Here is a 7,576-nt window from a genome sequence, read left to right on the forward strand (position 1 = left end):
GTAAGGGCAAGTGCGGCAACGTGGGCGGGAGCAGGGGACGAGCGGGTTGGGAGGTAGGGTCAGGGAAGGAGCTATGGACCAAAAGGTCCCGAAGGTTGTGGGCTCGTTTGAAAGAGGGGAGGGGTCGGTTAGGGAAGAGGTGTGAAGTGGACGGGTCGGACTGGAGATGACGAAAGCTCGAAGAATGGTGCGTTGAGACGTAGGGTCGTGGGGTGGTAAGTGAGGGGAAAAGGGAGGCGGGAGACTACAGGGCGGGTTCGGGAGAGAGAGCAGATACACGGTCCACGGACCGTGCTCTGGCAAGGGCGGTGTGGATAGTGGTGAGGGGGTATCCACGTAGGGTGAAGTGGTGAGCCATACGTTGAGACTGAGTCTCAAAGTCCATGTCGTCACTACAGAGCCTACGTAGACGGAGGAATTGGGAATAGGGGATGGAAAGCTTGGTGGTGTTCTGGGTGGGAGGAAGAGAAGTTGAGGTATGATTGTGAGTCTGTGTGTTTGTAGTGAATGGAGGTGGTAAGAGTGGAGTGAAGAATGCTAACCGAAATGTCGAGGAAGGAGACAGAGGTGTTGGAGATAGTGGAAGTGAAGTGGAGGGCTGGATGGAAAGATTGGACGAAAGAGAGGAAGGAATCTAGATATTCTCTCTATATATATATGTATATATATATATTATATTATATATATATAATATATATATATATATATATATATATATATATACATATATATATAATATGGATATATAAAATAACTAAGGGGCTACACGCAGTTTAAAAAAACCAACGGGCAGCACCAGTATTGAGTGAAAGACTCTTTAGCCACGAACAAGCACAGTTCTTATGTACCAACTATGGAGACAGCCTTCACACAGGAAGCGAGGGCAGCAGATTGGCACGCCAATTTCGCATGAAATTAATGCTCATTGAAGTGCTTCTCCATTGCTCATCAGTATTTATAGAATTTCCCATAAGAATCAACGGCTGATTCAGCAAAATGGTAATGTGAAATTATTTATACACATACATACACACACGCACATATACACACAAACATGATTGCGCATGTCTGTCTAGGTTTATATGTGTCTATGTATATGAGCTTTTGTGTGTATGTACATGTGTGTGTATATATGTATATGAGCTTCTTTGCCTATTTGTGTATTTTCGTCTATCCATTATGCTGTGTATGAATTTCATTGTAGTCATATAGAAGTGTGTGTCTGTGAGTTTATGAATGTGTTTTTGCGAGCTAATGTCTGTACACCTATTTATTTGTTTTTGTGCTTCTGGGAGTGAGTAAATTAAATTTAAAGAGATAATAAAACAAACTTCAAGTATGTTATATTTGTCTGGAGTCAACCTCTCTTGATATTATTACAAAATTTGGTTTTCGAATTACTCCTTATTTAAAATTTATATATTATTTGTCATTCTTCTCTTTCTGTCATATACATATAACGAAATTTTCAAGGAGAAAAAAAATCAAAAGAAAATATAACCGAAACAATCAACATGGCATAGTTACTACTTTGATGAATTTTAACTTAATTAGCAATTCATTAACTCTTCAAATATCTAAACAACAGAACGCATTTTATTGTCATCTGCAGGTCCATAAACTTGTAATTTATGAAAGAGAATATTTTATTTTTATTTTTATGGATATCTCTATAGTTCTAATGTACAAAATAACATTAATTTTATTGGCATTAATGTACATAAAACGAAATTTCTTTTTACAGTGTTCTAAAGTTAAATATATAAATTAAAATAGATAACACAGTTAACATATGAGTAATCGTTTCGTGAACCAGGGAAATCAATAAACATATAAGCTTCTATTGTAGTAAATGAGAGATGCATTCCATTGTGAATAGATTGCCAGTGTATTTTCGTATGTGCGTGCATTTATGAATTTTATAATTGCTACAACTATTAAATATGAGATGTTATTCCTCCGACTTTCCCAACATGCTCAACGACGGGTAGATGCGGAGGATAATTGTACATTGTCGGAAATATCTGATAGAAATAATGTGTTACAACATGATATACTGTTTAAGAAAGTGATGGATATACTTGATACTGTAGTTTTAGAAAGCAGTAAAACGCGAATGGAATTCCTTCAACCATTTGCCTCTTCGATCGGAACCGAACTCCAGTAATATCAGCTTGGCAGATTTGGGTCGGTGACATATAGCTATGTTTGTCTGTATGTCTGCTTATCTGTCTGTCCGTCTGTATGTCTGTTTATCTGTTTGTAAGTCTGTCTCTATCTGTCCTGTCTGTCTCTTTGTATCACATTCGAAACGTAGAGTAGATGAAACCATGGCGACTGAAGAAGGGTTTTTTTCCTTGTGTTATTTGTCCTGTACTCTATTTTTTTGTTGTTTAAGAAAAATGTCCAGTTCCTTGGGTTTGTGTCTATGTTTTCGTTTCTCATTGTGTTCGACGTTTTTTTGGTGTCCTGTACTCATATATGCGTGTATATATACATGTAGAGGTAGGTACGTACATATATGTATATATATATATGCATATGTTTTATTTATTAATATATTATATATATATATATATATATATATATTATATGTGTGTGTGTGTGTGTGTGTATGTGTAGAGGCGCAATGGCCGAATGGTTAGGGTAGCAGACTCGCGGTTGTAGGATCGCGGCTTCGATTCCCAGACCGGGCGTTGTGAGTGTTTATTGAGCAGGGGTGGGGGAGATCCTTGCTGTACTCATTCGCCACAACTTTCTCTCACTCTTTCTTCTGTTGGCCTTCCCGCTTAGCCAGCGGGGTGGCGTCATATGAAGGCTAAAACAATGCGAAGCGCATTGTGACCAGCGATGTGTAGCAACATCTGATAGCCTGGTCGGTCACGGTGATACGTGTGTATATATGCTTAAAGAAGAATGAGTCCGACAAAATAATTTTTTTGTCCGTAGGTGCACTTTTGATGAAACATTAATTCTTCACTTTTTAAGTTCTTTATTCTCAGTCAACTCACCATGTTCTTACGAACTGATAATTCCAAGACTTGCAAATATAGATATTTGGAGGAATATGTAGTTATCCCTTAGTCACGAATTTTCCTTTCTTCGGCTTAACTTGGGGTGAATTTTCTTGTCGAAGGCTCCAGTTATGAGTGAAATAGCAAATGAATAGTCTTTTTGCTAAGTCTATCAGAACCTACGGAAATGTTGTGCTATAGATACGTACCACAGGTTCACAAAAGTGTGTGTATATGCCCAGATGATTTGCGAACCAGCCCCTCCGCCCAAATGTGAGAAAGGTCTTGAATTTCAAGGGTAAGTTCAGAAGAGCACAAGACTAACAGAATTGATAGATCGCTAGCCACTACACATTCTTTATTTTCTCTCCTTGTTTCTTTCTGTGTTCCTTTCTGTGGAAAAGCATAGGCTCGAAACGTTAAAGACTTCTTCACTTCTCAGGCATTAAACTAATACATCTGTTTGTTGTCGACACCACCTGTCTTCGTCTTTTTTTTTTTTGTGAATTCTCCCCTCAAAATAGATAAATATGCAGAAGCCAAAAGAAAATTTTAGTTGTATTTTTTCCGAGAAAAAGAAAAATATCCCCCCAAAATGCTCGAAACTTCAGACTTTGATGTGATAATCTTTGATCCCCGACATCTGTAGACATGGTACATGAAGAGAGAGAGAGAGAGAGAGAGAGAGAGGGGGTGTGATGAAATGGAAAAAGACTGTCGCTTTTACGGGGTGGGGAACAGGCATTGAGAGAGATGAAAAATGAGAGAAAGGGGATGAGGGAGAAAGAGAGAGAGGGAGAAGGAGAGAGAGAGTGACTAAATAACGGTGGAGCTTCAATTGATGTTTTTTTTTCAGTCACAGCATATTTGGTAATATTGGTTTCAAACTTGGCTAGCAATCTCGGAGAAGTGGGTAAGTTGATTACTTCAACTCCAGTGCTTAAATGGTCCCTTTTTTTTTTAATCGAACCCAAAAGAATGAAGCGCAAAGTCGTCACTGGCAGTATTTAAACTCAGAACATAAAGTGGGAAGAAATGTTGCTGAGCACTTTGTCTGATCCGATAACGATTGTGCCTCGTGAGTGGATTTGGTAGACGGAAACTGAAAAGAAGCCCGTCGTATATATATACTCTTTAGTCTTTTACTCTTTTACTTGTTTCAGTCATTTGACTGTGGCCATGCTGGAGCACCGCCTTTAGTGCCGAGAAAAATCGCCCCCAGGACTTATTCTTTGTAAGCATAGTACTTATTCTATCGGCCTCTTTTGTCGAACCGCTAGGTTACGGGGACGTATACACACCAGCATCGGTTGTCAAGCGATGTTAGCGGGACAAACACAGACACACAAACACACACACACACACACATATATAAATATACATATATACGATGGGCGTCTTTCAGTTTCCGTCTACCAAATCCACACACAAGGATTTGGTCGGCTCGAGGCTATAGTAGAAGACACTTGCCCAAGGTGCCACGCAGTGGGACTGAACCCGGAACCGTGTGGTTCGTTAGCAAGCTACTTCCCGCACAGCCACTCCAACGCCTATATATATATATATATATATATATATATATATATATATATGTGTGTGTGTGTGTGTGTGCGCGCGCTGGTGTGTGTGTGTCTTTTGCTTGTCCCCCTCCACCGCTTGGCAACCGGTGTTGGTGTGTTTATGTCCCTATAACTTTGCCGTTCAGCAAAAGAGTATACCGGAATAAGTACTAGCCGTTGAAAAGTAGGTGGGGTCGTTTTTTCGACTAAGTCCCTTCAAAGTAGTGCCCCAGCATGGTCGCAGTCTAATGACTGAAGCAAGTAAATGATAGAGAATAAAAGGTATATATTAATTTCTGTCCATCCATCATCCATCCATCCATCTCTCCCTCCCTCCATCCATCCATCCAATCACCCCTCCATACTTCCCTCCATCCATCCCTCCCTCCCTCCATCCCTCTATCCCTCCATCCCTCCATCCATCCCTCCATCCCTCTATCCCTCCATCCATTCATCTCTCTGTCTCCCGCTCTCGCTCTCTCTATCTAATCCATCTATCCATTCATCCATCTATTTATCTGTCGATCGATCTAATTGTGTATTTGTGTGTGAGAGAGCGGGAAGGAGAGAGAGAGAGACGAGAGAGAGAGAGAAAGACGAAGGGAGAGATAGATAGATAGAAAGAGAGGGGAGAGAGAGAGGAGAGGGAGAGAGATAATGTTAGCATTGCAGACATCACTTAGTAATTTGTTGCTGAAAAATACGATCGTCTGCACTATTCATTTCACAAAATTATTCTTTTGACGTCGAAATGATGGCATATAATGACCCTGTCTAACACGAAATCTGTCAAGGTCAGCTATTTGATCTATTGATTAATTGAATGTATGAATTTCTTCGTTGGAAACATGATGGTAAAATCTGATGTTCTTGATGCTCCTTAAGGCTCTGCTTTCGAAACCGTCGGTTCTGTTTGCCAGGTTTTTCGTCAGAGACCACGATTCTCCTCCATTGCAAAGAACGAAAAGGGCCGATGCGTTGTAGATGCGAGGCTTTGTATTTATGGTGATATAAGAGGTTGTGCCAAAAGGGCTTTCACAGGGAATACATGACCCCGGCAGCCAGGTCACATCTGTAGTTAATTTACGGGGTCAGTTCTCCATTGTTGGTGACTGTGGAGCCCAGATAGATGAAGGAGCTGACAAACTCCATAACGTCGGGGTCAACATGGAGTATCGGAAGGTCTGGGTCATCACCGACATCAATCTGCTTGTGTATATTTGAGAGAGCGGAAAGGAGAGAGAGAGAGACGAAGGAGAGAGAGAGAGAGAGTTAGAGAAAGAGAGAGAGAGAGAGAGAGAGAGAGATAGAGAGAGAGAATATCATTGCAGACATCACTTGAAGGTCAAGCTTTGCTAATTCCTCTCGGTACATGGTCAGTGGCTCCCTGAATTGGTCGATCCAGTTGGTCAATCATGTTTCTAACGAAGAGCTGCGTGAGCGCTCGCATCATCCCGCAGCCTCCAACCCACATCTATCCACTGCATGCGCTGGTCTGGACATATCCTCCGCTCCCGCCAGATTATCCTACCAGAGCCTTACTCTCGTTCGATTCAGCTGCTATTGTTAGGAAGAGGTCCTGTGACAGGACCCGCGCCAGATGGATGAATGCGACTAAGGAAGCTCGCCAGAGGGTCGACGTCATCTTGAAGAATGCTGAGGGGCTGGCACAGGAACAGCCAGCGATGGATAGCACTGGTGGGCTTGGTCGGCTTTATGCACGATGATGCCACTCCCACTGAGCAGGTGTATGTGACGAGACAAGACGAGTTTATAGGTATTGTGATCTTGGTACGTGATAGATAGATGATGCCCTTCACTAAAATTAATTTTAGACTTGCTAATTACTGAGATTATTAATGGGAAGATTGGCTGAGAGTTAATTTTTACTGATTCTTTTAAGGCTTCTACGTGCCATTATTCTATATGTTTTTACACACACACACACGTAAGAGTATTTATTCTCTGCAACCTAGGATCCTTCAGGAGCAAAACAAGATTGTTGCTGTTGTATACGTCATAGGAGAATAATTTTTACTCAGCTCATCGGCACAAGATATTTTGGGAAGTCGGAACGTCTTGTTGTATTTTGTCAGCCAGAAACAGCCGGAACTCTGAGCCTAAACAAAACCGCCAGCTTTGTTTATACTTTCCGCGAACAAAGTCTACTGATCACTGTTTATATCTGCCAACCGATAAAAACTCGTTATTTGTACCATGCAAAGCGAGATCTTAAAGACTCCGCCGGTTACGACGACGAGTGTCCCAACTGATACGATCAACGGAACAGCTTGCTCGTGAAATTAACGTGCAAATGGGCTGAGCATTCCACAGACACGTGTACCCTTAACGTAGTTCTCGGGGATAATCAGCGTGACACGAGAGTGACAAGGCTGACCCTTTGAAATACAAGTACAACTCATTTTGCCAGCTGAGTGGACTGGAGCAACGTGAAATAAGTGTCTTGCTCAAGGACACAACGCGTCGCGGGAATCGAACTCACAACCTTACGATCATGAGCCGAATGCCCTAACCACTAAGCCACGCGCCCTCACGCAAAGCGAGATATGGAACAATTATTCGCATGTTTATTCTTAACACGAATTGACACCTTCCGAAGCAAGATACGCCGGTTGCTGTGGTGTATATCATACGAGAATAACTTCTCCCTTTTACATACTCTTTTTACTCTTTTTAATTGTTTCAGTCATTTGACTGGGGCCATGCTGGAGCACCGCCTTTAGTCGAGCAAATCGACCCCGGGACTTATTCTTTTTGTAAGCCCAGTACTTATTCTATCGGTCTCTTTTTGCCGAACCGCTAAGTGACGGGGACGTAAACACATCAGCATCGGTTGTCAAGCAATGCTAGGGGGACACAGACACAGACACACACCACACGCACACACACACACACACACACACACACACACCACACACACACACACACACACACCACACACCAATATATATAATATATATATATTATATATATTATATATAT

The sequence above is a fragment of the Octopus sinensis genome, linkage group LG12 (genome assembly GCF_006345805.1).
Source record: "Octopus sinensis linkage group LG12, ASM634580v1, whole genome shotgun sequence".
Lineage (NCBI taxonomy): Eukaryota > Metazoa > Mollusca > Cephalopoda > Octopoda > Octopodidae > Octopus > Octopus sinensis.